The following is a 22,167-nucleotide window of genomic DNA, read 5'->3' on the forward strand; positions in this document are numbered from 1 at the left end:
CGTGTTACGATCGGTCCGCGGGATTGGCGAGGACGCGACCGGCGATGACGGGCCTCGGGCGTCGTCTCCGTCGTCGGACGGATAACTTCTCGCGGCGTCGACAACGTGACGCGTGACGTCGAGCGTGGAGCGCGAACGCGGCGATAAGCGGAGATACGGTCAAGGCCGGCACGGATACCGGCCTATCCGTTCTCTTTCCTGCACCGCTTGCTCGACACCGGAATCAACGCGTGCACGCGTTCGTTCGTTCGTTCGTTCGTTCGCTCGCTCGCTCGCTCGCTCGCGATGCAACGTCACGCTTCGATCCCGACGACGCGACGAGGAGTCGGTAGACGCGCGAGCGTGCGAGCGAGCGAGCGAGCGCGCGCGGGCGCGGACGCGCGGGGCTCTCGGTAGGCCGTCCTCGAAAACGCTCGCCTCGTTTCGTTTCGTTTCTTTTCGCCGAGAGAACTCTGCTCTTTACCCGCCTTACCCCTCCCGGTACTCCGAACGCTTCGAATTCGGCGCGGCCTTCGCCCGCAGCGGGCTGCACGGCGATTGGTCCGACTGACCCACTGCCACTGACCTTGGGCCCATCCACGCACCGACAGGCTGCACGGCCAAGCTCCACATCCGCCACTCGCTCGTCCGCAGTTTCGGCAATTCTCCCGCCAGCGCCCGAAACTTCCTTCGAGGAAACGAGCGAGAGGGAACCAGCCGACGAATCCCCGACGCGACCGACATCGAACCCGACCATTTATTTACGGGATTCGAAGCGATTTAGGCTCATCGAAGACTAACCACGGATCGATTCGGAGCAGGTTTCTTTACTTTTTCCAGCGGGACCACTCTTTTGTGAATTCGGAGTAGGTGAAAAAGTTTCCAAGGTTTGCGAGAATTAACAGAGGTCGTCGTTGTTCGTTTACCGGAGTGGAAGGACTTTTGTAGATATTACGGAGAATCAAGAGTAGGGAATCGTTTCGACTCTGCACTCGAAGAGTAATTTTCGCCAAAAATCCGCGGTTATTTACCCAGAGTCCCCCCTCTCCGAAATCAAGAGCAGATACAATTGAGCGGATAAGGTAGACGTTTCCCCGTTGCAGCGAGTCCGCAACGAAACTGCGAATGCTTTGAAAGACGCCAAGTAGACGGTTTGCACGGTTAATTGGGCGAGGACGGTCGAACACGGTGCAACTAGGAGAGAGAATTTCGAGCGAAGGCTCCGGGTTCTGCTCGATAACGCGTACCACCGATAAGATCGTCATTGTCCCATGCGTTCGCCTTCCTCTCCTTTCATTTTATTCGCGCCCGATAAATAATTCATGCCCCTTTTTCGAGGGAATAAACGTACACCTCGTAACCTTGTCGCGCACCTTGATCCCGAGTCCCGAGTGAGACAACGCGGCTGCTGTCTCGTCGAAACCGCTCGAGGGCGCGAAATTCGTTGCTTCGGCGAAGGTTTCGCGAGGATCGACCGAATAATCGCCGAGACGAGGAAGAGAAGAAAACTCGGGGAGCCTCGAGTGTTCCTTTCAACGACAATTTTGCAAATTCGCTCGGAATTTGTTCGAGTTTCGAAATTCGCCGATCGAGGGGGGCAAATCGGCCCCCCAGGGTATTTGAAAAATTCGTCTTTGGCGAGGAATTTCGGAAAGAGATCCCCTCCGATCCCCCCCGATGTAAAAATTCACCGATCGAAGCGGTCTTCTCGCGCAATATCGGACGCTAAGCGTGTTCCAGCGACGAAAGTTGGGCACGTCGGTGTCGTCCGGCTTCGTATCTAAAACGTTCACGAAGATTTGGTGTGTGCGTGGCTCCGCCTCCTACTCCTATCCGACCCATTCTAAACAAATGAATCATGCTCCAAAATGGCCGCCTGAATTTAGACGTCACGTGGCATCGACGCGCGTGCACACATGCACGCGCTTCGCGTGTATCCGACCGCTCCGAGTCCAGACTGCGGTTACGAAGAGGGACTCTCGCATAAAATACCGAGCGTCGTGGCTACTTCGAAACACGGTGCGGGTACGCTCGAAAATTTCTGTTCCCGTTTCGAGCAACAAGTTATCGCACCGGACGGTTCCTTCGATCCATGGAGAATTCCCTCCGTGTACCGTCGGTTGGTGAATTTTCGGGAGAAGACGAAGGGACTACGGTGTGTCTCGCGTCGCGACGTCGTCGGTAGGCGTAGATTTTTCGGTACGTGGCGCAGGCATTGGCTCGCAAAGAGAAAGGCTGTAGAGCGGGCTGGCTACCCACATAACGGGCTGCTTAGAAGGCCGGCGGAAAATTTAATGTCAAGTATACATGGAATTGGTTTCGCGGCATTAAACGACAATGTCGGTGTACGGTGGGTTCTTCGAGTCCCCCGGTAAAACGGTCTCGTTTCTCCCTCGAATTCGCGGACTTCACCGTGGGGAAGATACACGAATTTCGCGGGAATTGCATAACGTCTCTCTCCGGTTCGCTGCTCGAGGCGTCGACACCGGTCGCCCTATCTAATCTGCGACTTTCGACTGCCATCTTGAAACACGAAGCACGAAGCCGTGCCTCGGGATTATCTAACGAATTTCTAAACCGTCCGCGGGGCCTCAAGGTCCGTCGCGATCGCCTCTTTTCACCGTGATCCCCTTCTATGTTTCCCTCGGGGCCCCCTCCTGCTTCCCTTTCGATCTTGCGCAAAGTTTGAAACCGCCGCGCGAAAAAGACAGCCTCGCCCGCGATAAGATAGACCAATAAACAGATAGATAGGGGCGACGTTTCGATGTCGAGTTATGCCACGGAAGACTCGATACGCGGAGCCCACTTATCGCGTGGAAACTCGAGGTCGAATTTTCGTCTGACAAAATGGCCGATCGATGCGTTTTTTTTTTTACAGAGATCGGTACCGAGCGAGGATCCACGTTTCAAATTCTTTGGCCAAGTGACGTTCACTCGGGATTGCGTCCTTTTCAAATTTTTCGGTGAACATCGATGTTCGAACGTCGTTTGAAAATCTTTAACCGAGTATCGATAACGATTTATACATGCATTTTTCAACGACCGGAATTTTATCATTCGTTGCACGATCTTTTCGAATTATTATCGCCACCAATATCCATATGCATTATTAGATATCAGACGGAATCCTGACGTAAAATAAGTCTGTGAAAATACTTTCAAGTTTCGCATCGTGCCGACGATATTCCTTCTTCGATACTCTTGGACTTTCGAGTAACGTTACCGTAGTTAGCGTTGCTCCGAAACAAAAAATACCCCAAACTATCGAGTACTCCTACTCTCTGAGCCAACTTCCGACAAATTTCACCATCTTTGAACGTTCGAAACCATCCTGCCGGTCAATGCGTTAAATGGGAACTTTGGCTACAAACTCCCTTTGCGAAAACTTGCGAAACTCGTGATTTTTCCAAACTTTCGAACCGACGAATTTTCAACCAGCGTTTTCGCGCGCGCGCGCGCGCGCTCACGCTCGCGCAGTAGAAAAGGGACAGAGGAAAACGCGAAGCGTGTGTTCTCGTGCGCGCACGAGTTCTGGCAATTACCCGAGGTAAGAAAGAAACGAGGGGATCAAACGCGGCCAGATAAAAGTTATAATCGCGTTTATCGTGTGTACAGCCATTAATGAGAACTTCACGGTCAATTTAACAAGATTTTACGATACCGGGACCGTGCCGCGGGAAACGGCGCGCGAGTATTTTCAGTTAATAAATTGATACGCCGCAGTTTCCTCCGTGAATTATAAATAAACGCGTCGAACACGACCGCTGCCGAAAGACGCGCGAATTTTTCTTCTTTCTTCCCTTTTCTCTTTCTTTTCGTTTCGCGTCCTCGATTATTTGCCTTCGATCTCCGGAAAAAGCGACTGGAAGGCGTTTAGGCGCTGCGCCACAGCGATTAGCTTTTAAATTTCAAATCGCAGCAGCAACTGCATCAAATTGTCTCCTATTAAAAGTGTCATGGCCACGGTGGCGCGCGGAGGAGCGGGGAGATCAGGCGTGTACGAGCACGCGAGCGCGCGACCGCGCGCAGGAATCGGGTACGCGGATGGAAATGTACGGACGAATGAAAAATCTCGATTTGTTCGACTGCGTGGAAAAATTATCGAGCGGAAGGAGCCAATGTCGTCTACCGAAATTTCGAACGCCTCGAAACGAATCGAACTCGAACCTACAAGCGAGCCTTTGTGCGCGAGAAACTCGCGAGTGCTACCTTAACACCGAATTCAACATTTTCGTTTCGATATTTCCCGTAAAATACAAGGATATCGTCGTTCAGTCCAAAGGGTTAAGTACCCATAAACGATGGTCACGAGGATAGGTTTGCGAGAAATATTAAGAATCTTGTATCGCTCGAATGTTGGTCAGAATCGACACCGTGTCTCGAGCTCTTTGTACGTGCAACTTCTTTCTCTATCTACTTTGGACGCTAAAAGCCTACGTTAATACGTTAAATAATATCTTCTTGATAATACTAATCTACCATACGGATGGAAATTTGACAGAATTCGCAAGAAAGATATTACCGACAGTTTACTACGATTAGTGGCCAATACTCGGAGCCGTACTTTGAATTGTTCCACTTTGAAAAATTTTGAATACATCGGGGGCAACCTTGGACGGAACGTACACAAAAATGGGCTCGAAATAATTCCACGTTCTCGATCGGTGTGTGTGTGTGTTTTTTTTCGAACGTTCGAGAAACCGAATGTTCGATCGACGCGCGTTTTCCACGAATGCACGACGACGAGGCGTTCTTAAATTGGATTCTAGTCGGATTCCGCGAAGAAAAGTGTCCGAGCGAGGCGAGGGGGAGGGGGAAGAAGGAAAATCGATAAAACTCGCATGTAAGAATGCATTAAGGCGATCTATGACCGTAAGACAAAGCAATGCGACTGAAACAGGTTCCGGGGAGAGGGTAGAGGGGGGAGAGCCCGAACGTGTATACGCTGTATAGTAAATACGTATCGCGGCTTTACGAAATGAGCAAGCGTTCTCTCTAAAGATAGAAGTTGATGTCTTCGAGTAACGCAACACGTAGCCTCTAAATCAGTGTACCGGTGACAAAACAAAGGCGACACCGCAGAAACTTTCGATCGCGCGGAAGAATATACGAAATCCGTGCGACGTGGCGACACGTGGGAACTTGTTCGCGAAAACTCCTCGAACCGAGTCTCCTCGTTAATAACGGTGCACACCGATCGATAATGCCCGCGAACGAGATTCGAATACCGTGATTTCTTTCTTAAGGGGAACAGAACGATTTTAGAAGGGCAACGAGCACGTGAGCAGCCCTCGATCGCCCTAACTATCGCACGATTTCTATACGCGAAATCTTTTCGCGATGGAACCTTTGTAAAATAGTTTAGGATTCGCCCGCTTTTCAGACCTCTGCGATACTCGAGACTCTCTCGAGTACGGATCGTTTGAATAGGATTACCACACTTGTAAATGGCTTTGATTATCGACCTTGGTACGTTTAATCCGACAATTCGTCTATTTTTGGGTCGGACGTATTGTTTATTTCGTTTCGGACCCTACGTGAGAAGTTATTAGACGTCGTTCTACCAAAAGAACGATTTCTACTACAGATCGTGACATTTATCCAAACGAAATACTTTTCCAATTCCACTCATTTCCGTTGCAACAAAATTTATCTCAAGAAGCCCCCGAAAGTCGAAATTCCAAACCGAGACTGGAAATTCCCCAAGGTGAAAGATGTCGTCTTAAAAAAAAAAAATTCAATCATTCGGAACAAAGGAAGCCATCCTCTGGTAATGCCAGAAAAAGAAAATATCGATCTCTACTAGCGACAAGTTCGGAGTGCTTCGACGCACACCGTCTCGAGTCGTCCTCGCGGGCGAAAACGTGTAATTGGAGCAACGATCGCGAAAGCGCGTCGAGTAGACGACGCCGACAACGGTTAACGGCGACGTAGAACAACGATAGAGACCCGCCGCGGTGCAATGGTGCGGAGTTTCGCGATTCTCGCGATGACTGCTCGGTAGGGAAAGAGCAGCAGTTGGTTCGTGTGCGAGCGAGTGCTCGTAACTCGGGTACGTGGAGCACGGTGGGCACACCGGAGTGACCGTGCGTGTGCGGTTCGTCGTCGTCGAAACGGTAGCAGACGACGTAGGTAATGGCGTTGGTAGTGGTCGTGGTCGAAGCGGAGCGTCAACTCGACGACGACGACGACGACGACGACGACGACGACGCTGACGACGACGACGACGACGACGACGACGACGACGACGACGACGACGACGACGAGGAGAACGACGGGCGGCGCAAGTAGAAGGTCGCGTGTGTTGGTAACCCACGAACGCCAGTGCCGAGTGGCGAGGTAGTGGTGACGCGCGGTGGTGTAGTAGTCGCAGTAATAGTAGTAGTAGTAGTAATAGTAGTAGTAGTAGTAGTAGTAGTAGTAGTAGTAGTAGAAGTAGTAGTAGTAGTAGTAGTAGTAGTAGTAGTAGCAGGCAGCGCGAGTCGGTGGTGAGGAGGATGGTGGTGGTGTTGTCGGTGGTGGTGGGACGAAGATGGTGGGGTGGTTGGATGGCGGCGCTCCTAGCGCGCAAGCCGCACCGTCCGACGCGGATGCAGTTACGGGAGCGCAGCGCGACCCAATGCAACTCGACGAACGTCGCATATCCGGAGCCGGATCAAACGTCGAGGCCTGGGCAAGTGGTGCGTGTGCGTGTGTCGCCTCATCTCCCTCTCGCCTGTGCGCCCGTGGAACGCGCGAGAGAACAACGGGGGAGTGACGGGGAAAAAAACGAGAAGAAGCGAAAAAACATCCCCCCTCCCCACCACGGGCCCCGAGAAAAATTAGGGAAAAAAAGGGAAAAAAAAGAGAGAAGAAATATACGCGACACACACGTACATGCGTATACACGAGTAGACACGCGCGCGAGAGACGGACGGACAGACAGACAGAGAGAGAGAGAGAGAGAGAGAGAGAGAAAAAGGAAACTGGAAGAACCACGGTGTGCTTTTTTTTCTTCCCGGGGCCGTGTGTTTACGCGCGTGTTGTACGTCGACGGAAGAAACCGGGGGAAGTTTCCGCGGAGGAAAAGCGACGTTCAGGAGGGAATTAAATCACCGCGGTGAGAAATTAAAGGATCGTCGTCGTCGTCGAGACGAGAGAAGAGGAGAAGGAGGAGGAGGAGGAGGAGGAGGAGGAAGAGGAAGAAGGTTTCCTCGTGTCGTCGTCGTCGCCGCCGCCGCCGCTGCTGCTGCTGCTGCTGCTTCACCGTTGCCATCGAAAAATTGTTGTGTTGTGCACGCGTACCTCGTCGTTGCGTGGATCGAGAAAAAAAGGAAGAGGACGAACCACCTCCCTCCCCACCCCCCGATGGTGTGTCTCTGTTTCGAGTAGCGGAGAAACGACGAGGAGCCGGGTTCGATGTTTGTTCCGTGGTTGACCTCGTGGCTGCCGCGATCGTAGGTCGATACCGCGATCCGTCGGTTAGTGAATCGCGCGCGTTCGATTTCCCCGTCGGTGTCGAGCTCGCGGGGTGGCACACGCCGCTCCTTGCTACGGAGAGGAAAACGGAAAACGGAAAACGAGACGGCGCGCGGAGGAGCGAAGAGGTCGCCGGCGCCCTCGAGGATCGGAAGGATCGAACGGAGGAGAGCAACAGGCTCCTTGCGTGGAAGGAAGAACGGTGGAGGGGAGCCGGTACAACTGGAGAGTTCGGTGCAACCGTCGATTCCGTTTCGTTAGTTCGCTCGATCTCCTTTTTCGTACGCGTCCCGCGGTCTAACGAGCGGAGCCGCCGCGTTCCTCGTCCACGGGGAGACCTTGTCGGTTCGCGGTCGCCTGTGTTTCGTTCGCGTTCTTCGTTGCACACGGTGCCGTGAAAACAAACAAAGCCAAGTAAAACGAAGAGACAGAGACATAGAGAGAGAGAGAGAGAGAGAAAGGGAGAGGGAGAGAGAGAAAGAGAGAGAAAAACCGACGAGCCAAGGAATCATCGATACGCGGTTTACGGAGCTGATTTTTCACCGCGTGGAAAAATGTCGAGGAAGACGCTCGTGGAGCGCGGCTACCGGCTCGGCGCGAGAGTGGCGAGCCGCCTCGAACGACTCTGAGAGGAAGGAGCGCGCATCCCGTGGATCGTAACAGAGAAGAAGGAAGTGCAGCCCGTACGTGATTCTCCCCTGTCGCGAGAGTGAGTACCGGGAAAATTGTTCTTTTTTTTCGATCGGGTGGGGGGCAGATAGGAACCGGAGAAAATCTCGAGAAAACCTCGACGATTCTCCGTCTAGAAACCAGCCCGAAAACCGTTTCGAGGTGTACCGGTATAGTGTATACGCGTGCGTGCATGCGTGAGTGCGTGCGAGCGTGCATGCGTGCGTGCGTGCGTGCGTGCGTGCGTGCGTGCGTGCGTGCGTGCGTGCGTGCGTGCGTGCATGTGTGCATGTGTCTGCATGTGTGCGTGGTGCGTGCGCGTGCACTCGCGCTCGCGCGCACGCGACACACCGAGAGGGAAGAAAGGAAGGGGCCCCGCCGGAGGGGCGAGAGGACGGAGCGAGTGTGAGAAAGAGGGACCGAGCCGGACGGGGCGCAAGGAGGAGGGATCGAAGGGAGGGAGAGATCGACAGGCCACAAGACGGACTAGAGTGCTTCTTAGACACCAAAATGGCCGAAAAGACTGCCGCGCTCTTGAGCGAAACCGTGCGGATGATCGTTGTGCTCGAGAATAGTCGCTTCGAAGCATCAAAATCGTTATCGGTGTTTCGTCGACACGATCGTTTACCTTTCGTCCGATTCGTCTTCCCTCGAGTGACCTCGTTAGCTTCGATGCAGAGTCTCGCGTCCGTTAGGTTACTCCCTGCGGGGATACCTCGTGTTTCTTGGGTCCCGTAGGACCCGGAGCGTGTTTCTCAGCTCCCATGGGAACCGTCGCGTATTTCTCGACTTTACGTAGGACCCGCAGCTTGTTTCTCGGGCCCGATGGAACTCGTGACCTCGCGAAAATTAGAAATTTTTGCGACGCGCTCGACGGACCATCCAAGTGAAAATGTTTCTTTAATTGGTAGCAGTTTGGGCTCGCAAGTTGTCAGGTAGAGAATAGCGCGACTTTTTTCGTGGAAAACGTTCCCGTTTTCCCAACTCGAAAAAAAGGCAAAAGATACATCGTACCGATTGAAACGAGCGCGTCGACTGTCGATCCCCAAGACTTTCGTGTTTTTTGCAACTCCGAAAAAAGAAAACGGATACAGAACCAAGTGAAACGCGCGTATCGACTGTCAATTTCCGAGACATTCGTGTTTTTTCAACTCGAAAAAGGAAAAGAGGTACGAAACAGCGCGGGACGAATACATCGAGTGTCGATTTCGTCTCCGGTTTCGAGAAACTCGAATATTCCAAGGAGCGAGGCTAACTGGTCGAATCATCGCAAACTGCACCGAGTGCGGTGGGTGTTCGTAGGTAAAAATTTTGGAAAACTTTTCGTTCGAGTTTCTATGTACGATTCGGGAGCGTAACAGCGATAAACACATCGGAGCGATTGCGAAAGTGTACGCAACGCGTCACGTGTTTCGCTGGGGAACCTGTCGCTCCGGAACTCGCGGCGACCGGTACGCCGTTGCATTTTCAACATCCAAGGGCAACCGAAACGCGAAAGTAGTGGGTGTGCTCGCCAGGCGAAACTCGAACCTCCGTGTGGATAAAGGTTGCACAGCGTGCGCGGGAACGATCGATTTATCTTGCCGCGAATCGCGCGCGTCCTTTGTCAACCGGCCGAATTGTTGCTAATAGCGCACCGAGGAGATTCAGGACCCACGGACGGAATGAACATTTTCCCTGTAAATAGACGTTCGGACTGTTCACGCTCACCGCGTTACCTTACGTACACCGATAGACCGATGGTTCGCTTCCTCGGGGGAATTAAAACCCGTTTTCGAGTTGTTTATCGCGATCGTACGTGGACGGGTGTCCATCCCCCGAAAAGGGTGGTGCAAAACTTTCGGGGGATCGCGCCACGTTTTAAAGTTATTTACCGCGTCTGCAACCGGAGAATATCCGAGAAGCGTCAATCGTGGTAAAAAAAAGTTTCCAGAGATCAGAGTTTTCGAGAATAGGAAAAAACCGATAGACCTCGTCATCCACGTGATTCATCTCGAACGTATTTGGAATTTTTATCGCTACCGTGAATACCCAAGAAGCGTTGACAACATTTGAAAAAAGTTTCCAGGGGTCAGAGTTTTCGAGAGTAGAAAGAATCTCATAGAAATCGTGCACGTTTCGGAGTTATTTATCGCGACCGTAAAAACGAATGAAAATAACGTAAAATGGAGCAATATCCAAGGAACGTTTTCAAGGACCAGAGTTATCCAGAATACAAAGAGTCTGGTAGATCGTCGTGCACGTTTCGGAGTAAAGCTTTAATAATGTCTCAAAGAAAAGTTTCCAAGAATCAAATTCTTCGAGAATAGGAAAAGTCTAGCAAAACTCTGTCATTCACGTGATTCATTTCGAGCGTCGATTCATTCTTAACCTCGAATTGACGACGATAAAGCCCGGTCCGCTTCCTGGTGAATCGACGCGCAGCGTTCCTCCGGAAATGGCGGACGTCTGCATTCGTATGTCGGTCGAACGTACCACGAGGCGTCGGACATTTATTGACGCGATAACTTAGTAAAATTAACACCTGCCGATGGGAAGCTCGTGCCGCGCGTGGATTAGGAGTAAACAGAAGGTTCAAGTTCAGGCAACGCGACAAAGTCGAAAGCAGGAAATCGACGTCGAGATTGAAAAATAAATTCCACGATCGTACGATCGACTTGGAATCGTCCCTCTTTCGCGACTCTTAAATCTGAGTTTGCTCGACTAATTTATCGCTCGACGTAAAATTGCTTTATTTATTATTTTATTTGTATACCTGCCAGGTGAGCCTTTTCGTGCAACGATAGCTCGATAAGGAAATGGAAAATTTGGAAAAACGCTTCAAACCTCCAAGTAGATTACGAGTCGAGGGCTTAGGAAACGAGTTAGGGCGATGTGCAAAAAGTTAAACATACATTGTATTGGTCGCTGACCAGTGATTAATCTGGTAATCGATCGAGGATGCTTCGAAAGAGTATTGTATAAGTACAAAAAAGCCTAAAAAGATTAAAAAACCAAGTCTAGAAGTCTTCGATCGGTAGTTTAGAATTAACGACTCTGGTTACATCTAAGTTATCGATATGCTTGTCGCTAATTACCTTAAAAGGAACATTCGAGCGAGCTTCTCTTCCGCGAAAAGAGAAGATCAAAATCGTACGTAATTTGCAATTATTCCCTATCCTTTCTAAGCACGGTATTCGTTACGTCGTACATTTGGAACATGCCGCGGATTACGTGGTATTTTCGAATTTTCGTGCGAAATGGATCGAGATCGCGGGAGGATTTCGGCGAAAGTGCGATTATTCGAACAATTTCGCGGAAGCTGTGTATATATCCAGCGCGCGAATTTCGAGCGTATGTCACGAAACGTCGGAGCGTGACGTGAAAAAATTTACGAACCGAAATCTCTCTCTCTCTCTCTCTCTCGCTCCGCCCAAATATAAAAAGAAAGAAAGAAAAACGAAAAACGAAAAAAAAAATGCGAGCATACGTGTGTATCCGAAGCGTGTCGCGATGTCCACGGTTATCGAATGTTATTTCTGTGTGTCCCTCCCTCCCTCCCTCCCTCCAGTCTGTCCTCCCCTTATCTCGTACAGAGTTTTCGGATCGGTTGTACGCGACGATCGGAGAAACCGTTTTCAATCAGCACGGTTCAAATGCAAAACTCGCTAGGACACCGTAGATCGGTGAAATTTCAAAGAACGCTCTCGATTAGAAAATTCGATCGATTCTCGGGAAAAGGGGGAGCAAATTTCGAGCAAATATCGACGAGACCGTACGAAAGAAGCGACGCGATCGATTTTAATTGTAGAGCCGGTGACCAGAGCCGCGCGCGCCATGTCAAAAGTATACAAAGGATCGAGAGAGCCCACATCGGATTGTGCAAACGATTGTCGCAACTGTATCAAATAATAGCGGATTTACATATCGCGCTCGCTATGCACGTGACAATTATTCATGTAATCCGTTGTCATCCTAGGCCTGCTATATTCGTATGATAATAACCAATATGAAATTCTCTTCGCGTGTTGACACTGGACGACATGGAACGGTACGGATCGTGTGGAGCATCTTTAAATTTCGAAATGAACGTATTTACATCGAAATGTATCCACGAAAGCGTTCGAAATCCCATAATCGGGATACTTTTCCCTTGCCGTGAAACGAGGAGATTCGAAGACTTTTCGTCATCGAGGGGAGAAACAAATGGCGATCACTCGTGTTTCGCGATAACACGCGGATAGGAAACGCGAGTCGAACTTGGTCAAAAATCAATATCGAGCGTATTGTAGCGCAAATAGATGGTGGGTTTACGGTTTGCACGTACACCGGGGCTCTACCTTTGCACCGAGGTCGTTTGGAAATCCCTCGAGTCATCCGGGCACTAATTTTGAGTCTCTCGTAGTTCACGGCGAAGTTACGATCGCCCCGGCGTAGCATCTTGTTTTAGAAAGCAGAAATTTGCCTTATTTAGTAGGTTAAACTAGAAAATTCGGTTTGACCTCGATTTAGAACGACAGGCATAGCGTGTCAAAGTCCTTAAGTAACGGCGAGAGGTTTCCATCGAGCCTTCAGTCCGAGTTCTCCCACCTCTGGTGCACGCTCGAAAATACCGAGCAAAATTTTCGCCGACTAGCTAACGACCAACGACACGGGACGACGGGCGAAAGAAATCCTCCATATTGAACAGTGGATTCACCGACCGATCGAAACGAGTTCCAACTGCTTTTAGAAATAAATTTTAATTCCATACCACGTGTTCGAAAGACGTTACGATTTCTTCCGTTCTATGCGTTCCTTTTACTCGCTCATCGATTTTCCCGAGATTCGGTTCAAGTTTTCCAGAGATCGTGTCTCGGTAAGACGTAAGAATACATATTGAAACAAAAGAGTCAAGTTCCTAAGTAATTGTACCAACGATTTATTTTTACTCGCACGTAGCATTCGTACCGAGGTTCTGTCGATAGTTATACCTACAGTGTTAAAAACCTCGCGTCGAGAAAAGTGTATAATTCTTTCGCGGTTAGAAACGCGGTATAACAGCGATTAGCTCGTATCGAGGAAATTAGTTTTATCGAGGCGTTGTTCAATTACGGAAGCAAACGGCGATAAACTGCCGTGAAAATAATTATGTATCGCGAAACGATGATTCGGTTCGAAGTTGATCGATACCGACACGTGCGCGTTTTGACGAAAGCAGTACGACTGGGGGAAAAAAAGAAATTGAAAAACAACGATCGCGCTATCGACGCGTCGTTTCGGAGCTTTCCGTGTACGGAATACAGATATTAAATGCAGCAGAATGTTACCGGTCGCGTAAAATCCCGAAGTCAGCGTTTTTATGTAAAATAAACACCGGTGTGGCCCGTTTGAAATAACGATAATTAAATTCGAACGAATCGTAATGGACCTTTTTCATTTTAATGTTTCGTGAAAACGAAATATACGCCCGAAGAGCCCTTTCGAATATTTGCATCCCGCGAAATTCCATGGAACAATACGCGGTCGTGAAAATGCACGTGAAAAATTAACACAACCAATTTGCCGCGCGCCACAGTTAATTCTGTTACGCTTCGTCACATAAATTCGCCGGAAAACCACGATACTACCGGGCATTTAATTCCAACAATGGAATCGCGATATCCTGTAAAACGTGCGAGTATTACCCGATACCGTCGTAATTTCGAGAAATCGTTTATAATTTTTCCGTCCCCGGGGTTGAAACGTACACGAAGAAACGAAAAACGAATCGAAATAGAGAGGAATACGCAAACCTGGGGGAAATTAAAAAAAAAAAAAACGAGAGAACCGACACACCAGCAGCGAACGAATTCACGTATATGCACCGCGAAACAAACGATTCGTCTGCTATACGAACGGGGGGTGGTGGTGACGGTGACTACTAGAAAAGTGTGGGATTTTTATTTTCCGTATTTTTTCTTTTCTTTCTTTTTTCCCTATTTTTTTATTTGCAAAAACATTCTAGAGGTAAAGAGGCTCGCGCATGACCGCGCGGATCGTTTGCGCCTTTGCAAAAACTCCGGACTGGATGCGGTGTAAAAAAGGGGGCAAACGAAGTATGTCCGTTACGTTTAAGCGCAAACCTTTAGTTTCTAAGCCCGGCGAGCAACAGGTTGCGCCATTGTGACAACTTGAAAACTCCGCTTCCGCGAATATTTTGAAAATTCTTTTTTCCACGGCCCACGCCCCCGGTCAGCGAGCATTTTTTTACGCGGCTCCGCGCCCGACCAATTATTCTTCCATTGTTCCATCGAGAGTCGCGAATTCTTGCACTTCCATCGCGGCTGTACTTGAGACGCTGACGAAAGAATTCCAATTGCGCAAAAGCTTTTCAATTGGAAAGAACGGTCGGAACGGGCTCGCTCGCGCACGCGCACCTTTCCCTGTCTATACACGCTACTCAAGGACTTTAATGATTATTACTTACGCCTGGCTTGCGCGGCTACGGCCAGAAACCGAATCCCTTTGTTGGTTCGCGGGAAACCCGGTGTTTCCCGATCCCCCGTACTATCCTCCGCGCGACGATCGACCCGATCGACCCTATCTCCGATTTCGCGACGAGAAAACCAACTTTCTTCCTCGAAAAGGGATCGAGAATCGACCGCTTCGATAGCACCGAAACTACCAGAGAAAGAACATTGCCTGCCAAGGTTCAAGGAGGTCGAAAACGGGGTCTCTCGATATCGTCCCGAACCGTCCCCGCCCGACTCTGCCCCCCCCCCCCCCAAGTATAGGAGGACTCGAAAACGGGCCCGACGTTGCACATCCGCGCTGTAACTCGGCAAATCGCGAGCGTCTCGGGTGTACGACATAACGAGCCATGCGGCTGGCGCTAAGCGAGCGCGATGCAAATTCGCTCGCGGTAAAATAAACCAGTCCGCGTAATCACGAATCGTTAAACATCGGTCGAAAGTCGTAAATAGCTTGGGCAAAACGGACTCGACGAAACAGAGCGAGCGAGGAAATAACGAGCGACGGAGCCTCGTCTCGGGCGCGTATAAAATGGGCCCGAAGAGTGTCTCTCGGCCACGAGGAGCGAGAGAGAGAACGGCTGCACGCGAGGAGAGCGCGTGCGCGGAGGGGGACTTTGGCGTCGCGGCGCTGAATCGCTCCGAACCGGCCCCGTCTGCGCGCACGTTTCTCGCCGGTGGTGCACGTGGACTGGAACGCGCAACGTTTAACTACGGTGACATTCAAAATACTTGGCCCGTGGGCAGAGAACTCACGGGACACGGGGAAGAGGAGTTACCAAGGAACGAAGGGTGCCGGGGAGACGTAACGCGGCTCTAGGTTACTTCTGCGCGCGTTCGCAAAATGGCCGGCAGATTTAGACTTACGTAACGAGCGACTCCATGTGCCGAACGACGCGCCGGCCCCGTCCACTGGGTCCCCGGTTAGTTTTCTTACGCGACTTTTGCCCACGTGCTGGAGTGAAGCGGGGAGGATCGAAATCGACGTCGATCGCCGCTGCTCGTGAGAAATCGCATACGTACGTACGTACGCAAACACTCTCCTAGATCGAGTTTTATAATCGAGAAACGAAAAGTTGCAACGCCTGCGCGATGCATTTGGATCAACGAGTCCGGCTCCGAGGGTCAGCATATTACTGCTTACGCAATCACTTCACGTGTCGAAGACGATACGAGACATCTTTCTTATCGTCCGAGCGACGCCTGAAATGCCGAGTGTCCTTTGTTCTTTGTCATTCGCTCGGAAGATGGACGATTTTTTGCTCCTGGACCACGCGTGTTCTTTTACGATCCAGAGGGACTCTTCTTTCGTTCGAGTCGGTACAACTTTTCTTACAAGTTGAGAAAAGTATCGTAAAATAATAGAATCCTTGCTCCGGGTGGGTCTCGGGCCCAGAAAGACGTTTCATCCGTCGGTATCGCTTTCCTCGGAAACTAAGAGAAATGGCACAAAGGTGTGTCTCTCTCTCTCTCTCTCTCTCTCTCTCTCTCTTTCTCTCCCGCAGTTACTCGATTCGTCGATACCGAGAGTGTTGATCGATTTTTTGTCGAATCGCGACGCATCTTCCGTTCGATCCACCGGAACTTTTACTCGACCCGATTTCCCACTGCAACACGTTCATGTAAATCGAGGTGATAATTTGCAGCCCGTCGGAAAGTAGCTCGTCCCGCGATGACTGAACTTGAAACGCTGAAAATACGCTGCTTCTGTTACCTTCTGTTAAAATTTACCGAGGGTGGTCGAAGTTGAACGGTGGTCGGTTAAAGGATTCATACGAAGCTCCGCGAGCAAAGTTGCACGAGCAAAGTTTGTTCGCGTCGAGTAATTCGAAGAATCGCTGTCTATAGGTCTGCGCGAATGGAATTCGATCCTGTTGTTTCGTTCGCTCCGGAACTATCGTGGCGCGGATCACGGTAGGAAAAAAAGCACTATGGCCGCTCTTTGGACGAAAAGCTCCATCCGAGGGACGTTGGAATTGGAAAAGTGGTCGTCAGATTTCAACTTGCGTAACCTCTTCACGTGTCTGGCCTAGACGAGCCGCTGTCCTCGACTGAAAGTCTTCTTTCGGTTATTTTTATCCGCGGTACGCGCGTAACCGCGGGTCAAATCGGTGGTACACGAAATGTTAATTAACCCACGTAAACGCAGGCATCGGCCCGGCGAAATGCAAAGCAGCTCGATCGTCCGGCTACGGTGCACGATCGGGCAAAGATTCTCCGCGTTCCGCGCGTACCTTGAAATCGGTTGTCTGTGCCGCGCCTTGGCTCGGATGTCGTTTCTTCCTCGCGTCTTCAAAATCGACGCCTAAAAACTTGTAAGAACGAGAAGAAAGTACGACAGAGAGCCGATGCGAGGCAACACCGTGCCATTAGATACGGCAGGATGCGCATCTAGATGGAAATACAGATCGTGCCGCTTTAGTCTACGGCGCGGTGTTGCATTTATTCATGGACTTTGTCCAGAAAGGAGGAAACGTAAGAATAAACGTTTCGATCGTTCATCGCGGACGTTGGTTCTGCGCGACGAACGTACCAACCTGTATTAATTAATCGAAGAAGGAACAGCCAAGAGAGAGACGCGAGCGGCTAGTCTGGGGTGCTTCTGAACGAAGATCGCAAAGTTACTATAGAAGTAGACTCGTGTAGAGTAGGGAAGATCTTTTCTACTATTCACCGCTATCGAGGATGTTCGAGTTCGAACAACTATGCTTCTCCAAAGTCCGGAAGATTCTCGATCCCGGTCTCCTGCAATTCCGAAACTTGAGTCGTCATCGATCACGAGTTCCACGCCGTTCGTCTAGAGTACCGAGACTTTCGCGCTTGTAACGCTATCGATTCATAGACCTCAAACTTTAATATCCCACAATTACCAGGGACACGGAACTAGACCTCTCGTCGTCTTTTAATCATCGAGGACAAAGGTCTCCGGACTCTTTACTCCGGTAATTACTCTTGGTTAATTTTTTCCAACCGAAAACGGATATCGTTTTGTACTCGACTCGCGATCGTTCGCCAGTTTCGAGGTCTACGATCGATGTCTGTCCCTCGATGGAAATTTGATTTCTCGAAAGGTTTGTCGTTCGTCGAAGAATCGCGGCTAACGCTTTCGGTGGAATCGTACGCGTCTATTCAGGACGTCTTTGAGTCAAAGTTCGCGAATCCTCGGCGATAACGGTGCAGCATCTCCTCGGCGGTGAATAATAGGGTCCCCGGGCATTGCCGAGACGTCGTTGCATGTACACGAGTGCCCACGTGCGGTTTCGACGGGTTGTGCATTCGTAGGTACACGCGACGTGCCAACGCGCGAGTCTAGCCTACGCGCAGCGCTTTCCTCGCGAGGAGTATCAGCCCGGACGCGACTATAGCTCGACCTTTGCGAAGATCGTTAAAGAATACGATCAATTTTAGAAGCTACGGCTACGTGGAAAAAAGTACCGAGTCTCGACTTTGACCCGCGGTTGTGTTTCGCCGCGTAGGTTACTCCGCGAGCCGTGGAACGGCTAATGGACCAAGACTCCGGCCAGTATTGATAATGACGAAAATCAGGCCAATAAGCGGCCATGGTACTGATCGCGTTCGAGGATACGATGTCTACGCACGGATTAACTCGCGCGAAGACTCTCTCGTCTCCCTCCGATCGTCGTTCGAACGAATCCGTTTCAATATCAATTTAACCGATCGAAAGTGTTTTCCGTCGAATCTCCGACTAGTTTCAACCACGCGGAACGAAAAACACAACCATCGGTTGGTATCATTTTCTTCGAGCCCCCTCCGCACTCTCGATTCTCGTAGCGTACTTCTTATTAAGATCTTATCATCGGTGACGTAAGCGGCGGTCCGTAATACGCTAGTAACGGAGCCCGTTTCGTCAATTTTGCTGGTTTTTGTCCATGTTGCGTCATCGTATAACCACGCAGAACGATTTCGAGCGAACGTACAACGTTACGGGATTAATCGTCGCGATGTTAAATTGCACGGTTCTGCACGCAACTATCGACGGTCATCTTTGAAGTTTAATCGAGAAATCGCGATCGATGGGGTTCCGTAACTTATTCGCGATCCGTTGGAAGTAGCTTTTCCATTACGGATTATACGGAGCATGGTAACCGTTCCGTAAGCTTCGAGTGCAACGGACGTTCGTCAGCCGTAAAGCAACGTTTACTAATTATCGCAGCTGCCATTGACACGCGCTTAATAATAGGACGCCGAAATATCGTTAAGTAACTCGGCTATGGAGAAACGAGCAAAGTTCCGCGATGGCCTCTATCGCACGATCGTGAAAGAAACACGGCTCTCCAGTTCCACGAAATTTTGCACGATCTTCGAGACGTTCGAAACCTTGGATATTCCGTACGGTAGACAAGGCGTAAAACGCGTTGGTGCAGGCGTCTATTACTTTTATTGCGCGTCGTATGCCCATCGCTCGAACTTGTTTCCGTGCGGTCTCCGTACCGCTAAATTGGCAATGAACGTTTATGCAAATCAGCCCCAGCGCCACGAAACGAGCGCGCTGAAAACGCTGGAAAAACAGGTCGGATCGAATCGTCGATTCTTTCGTACGAACGCTATCCAATATGGGCGATAACCGAGGGTTTATTATCGTTCCGAAACGATGAAAGAGTAACGCGTTGCGTTACTCGTGCCGCGCGAATAAGCGATCCGAAGGGGAATTTTATAACGAGTCGAATTCCTCGAAAATTTCTATCGAATTGTTTCCAAATTACGTGTCCCTTTGTTTACTTTTTTCGCTGGAAAATCCCCGGGAGAACGACGACAACGATTATAGGTTGCATTTCTCCGGGTCGAAGCGAGGCTGAACACCGCCGCCCTCGTATTTTCCCTCCTACGATTCCGCGCTCCGCCACATGAGCTCTGCGTCGCAGCTGCTTTTTTATCGATTCTTTGGAGGCCTAAGCCTCCCACCTTGGCGGTTGCCTCAAAAATTCTGCGACCGTGTCGCGACGCAAAAACGGATTAACCTTTTCGTCGGCCATTTCTCGCCCTACGGGATTACGGATTCGATCCACGCTTTTCTTTGAAGCGAGTGCCTTTCCGTAATACGGTTAACCCTTGCCTGTGCCACGCCTGGGTCTTCTCAGACCCGAAGAGACCTTTGCACGGCTCGATTCTACCACCGTCGATACGATCTTACTTGGAAGTTCGGAAAGGTACGATCAGGTAAGACGATGGAACGGTATTTCGAACTTCGAATCGATCGCCTTCGTACTCGATGTCCCTTATTAATTTTCGGTTCGTAAATAAATTCATCTCTCGTTGGCCAGGCACAGGGCAGTTTTATTTGGGTCAATTTCGTATACGGTCGACCGTATGGCGAATCAGATTCGGTCAGTTACGTCCCGTGCAGTTCGCAACACCTGTTTCGAGCGCCGCCAGAGGAAATCGAAGTTATTGTCGCAGTCGTTATCGTGGTTATTAAATAAGCGGGAGATAGGGTCCAAGCCGGCCAACTTTGTTCTAAAAATAGTTTCCGCTCAAAAGGTGATGGCGTATTTCGGTATTCCGTCAGGTGCGAAAAAGTTAATTTTGCTCGATGGGGGATACTTCGCTCCGCGAATTTCTTCTTAAAATCGTTGCAAGTGGCTCTATTAATTTCTTTTCAAAATCGCCGCAAGTGGCTCTGTTAATTTCTTCTCTAAATCTTCGCAAGTGACTCTGTTAATTTCTTCTCTAAATCTTCACAGGTGGCTCCGTTAATTCCTTCTCTAAATGTTCGCAAGTGGATCTATTCTTCTCAAAAATCGTCGCAAGTGACTCTATTCCTCTCGGTGTGGTACCGAATGGCTCTATAAATTTCTTCCAAAAATGGTAAACGGGGCTCTGGATTTCGGCCCGGATGGCCGTTCGCGTCGCTATCCTCTCGGCTCGGTTCTCCGTCGTGCGTGTATCTCTTAATTCGTTCTTAAAATCGTCGCAAGTGGCTCTATTCTTCTTAAAATCGTCCGCGAAGAGGGAAGGGGGACTAGACTTTTTCCTAGATGGCGGATCGCGTCGATACCCCTTCCGATGGTCTCTCGGTCGTGCGTGTCCCGCGACGAAACTCGCGAGCGGACTCGCCTACAAGCGTGTGTCCGCACGCGCTCGTTCGACACATCGAGCGTATGTGTCCCGAGTAACGCGAAAGATGGTGAACGAGAGAAGGGGAGAGGGAACCATGTTTTTGCATCGGGCAGTAACGCACGCAACTGCATTTCGTCGGACGAGCCGCGACGCCGAGAACGTCCCCATTCTAGTTCGACTATCTACATCGCTATAAGTTTACGTAACCGCACGAAACCTGTCAGCTGACATTTTGGTGCTAACCAATGGCGACTATTGTCCTTCTCCTCCTTGCGTCTCCGTTCTCCGTCGTTTCTGCCGGTCGCCTCAATTTCCAGCATTCCGGACAACCGAGAGACGCTCGTCGATTTTTTCAAAACGTTCGCCGAGTTTCTCGAGATGCGAAACGAAACCCGAGGAAACTTGGAATTTTTCGAAACGCTGAATTTTCGGATACTCGACCGTTAATCTTTTGGCTAGTTGAACACGAAAAACTTGCGAACGCGACAGAGATCGAGTTTACCGAAACTAAAGAATCGATCCAAGTATCGTAAAATCGTCGCTACTTGGAAATAAAAACTAGAGACGAATGCATACACCGATTGTAAATTCTCGATATAAGAACGACGCACGATTAAATACGCGCGTACAGGGTGTACAATTTTTTGAAGAACTCATTTTCAGTACTTTGAGATATTCCACTCGTATCGAGGTAAAATAGACACTGCGGGTATATTTAAATTAATTATAAATTGGATGGAAAATCTAGATAAAGAGATACCGTTAAAACGCCCCTTTGAAACATTTCGTTCGCGTATCGACGGATTGTAAGCCATTCCTGTTCTACCTTGCGCTTTTCAGTTTCTTTACATACTCATTTTCTCATTAATTATTCCAAAGATGGTTCAATATCCGAAGCGGTAGGAGATGAAACGTAACGTTGGAGCGTTTGAATTCGTTTGTATAACTTTCGCCAAACATTTTTCATTCTCGAGGTACTTCAATTTTCGACGCACCGAATAACGTTCGTGAATTATCATTTTTAACATTCTCCTTCCCCTAGTGGTTTCCATACCCCGTTACGTGGACAGTGGGGACCAGGCGACCGTACAAGCGACACCTATAGCGTCGCGATACGTTTAAAATATTTACACGGTTCGCGGAAAGAGGTGAGGAAACAGTTCCAAAAATCGGATTCGCGCGAAGCGGCTTTTCCACGCTCGGTAGGCAGCCGACAATGCTGGTGGTTCTCGCTATTCGCGTTTTCTCGTATTTTCTAACCCTTTTTCTCGCGCGCGCCGTTTGCTCTCTCTTTCTTTCTCTCTCGAACGATATCACCAACTCGGACTATCTTCGTTCCACCGAGGAGACGTCTCTCCCTCCGGTTCATTGATACAGTGTTTACGAAACCGTTGAAGGGAGATATTACCAAGTTATTATATTTCGCCGCGAGCGGGCTTTGTCTCTCCCCGGTCGTAATTCAACAATAAGCTGCTTATCGTCGAGCTACTTGGCGAAAAGTAGCGCGCGTCCG

The 22,167-nt window shown here is 49.9% G+C and overlaps 1 long non-coding RNA gene across 1 annotated transcript in view; it reads left to right on the top strand.

The window, feature by feature from the left end:
* The first annotated feature begins 5,787 nt into the window (after positions 1–5,787).
* The window catches only part of LOC143146411 (uncharacterized), a 29,116-nt gene continuing 12,736 nt past the window's right edge, over positions 5,788–22,167 (top strand). Inside the window, exon 1 of the long non-coding RNA XR_012991932.1 lies at positions 5,788–8,146. This is a non-coding gene — a long non-coding RNA (uncharacterized LOC143146411). The remainder of the gene's footprint in view (positions 8,147–22,167) is intronic.

This window comes from Ptiloglossa arizonensis, chromosome 4 (genome assembly GCF_051014685.1).
Source record: "Ptiloglossa arizonensis isolate GNS036 chromosome 4, iyPtiAriz1_principal, whole genome shotgun sequence".
Classification (NCBI taxonomy): Eukaryota; Metazoa; Arthropoda; class Insecta; order Hymenoptera; family Colletidae; genus Ptiloglossa; species Ptiloglossa arizonensis.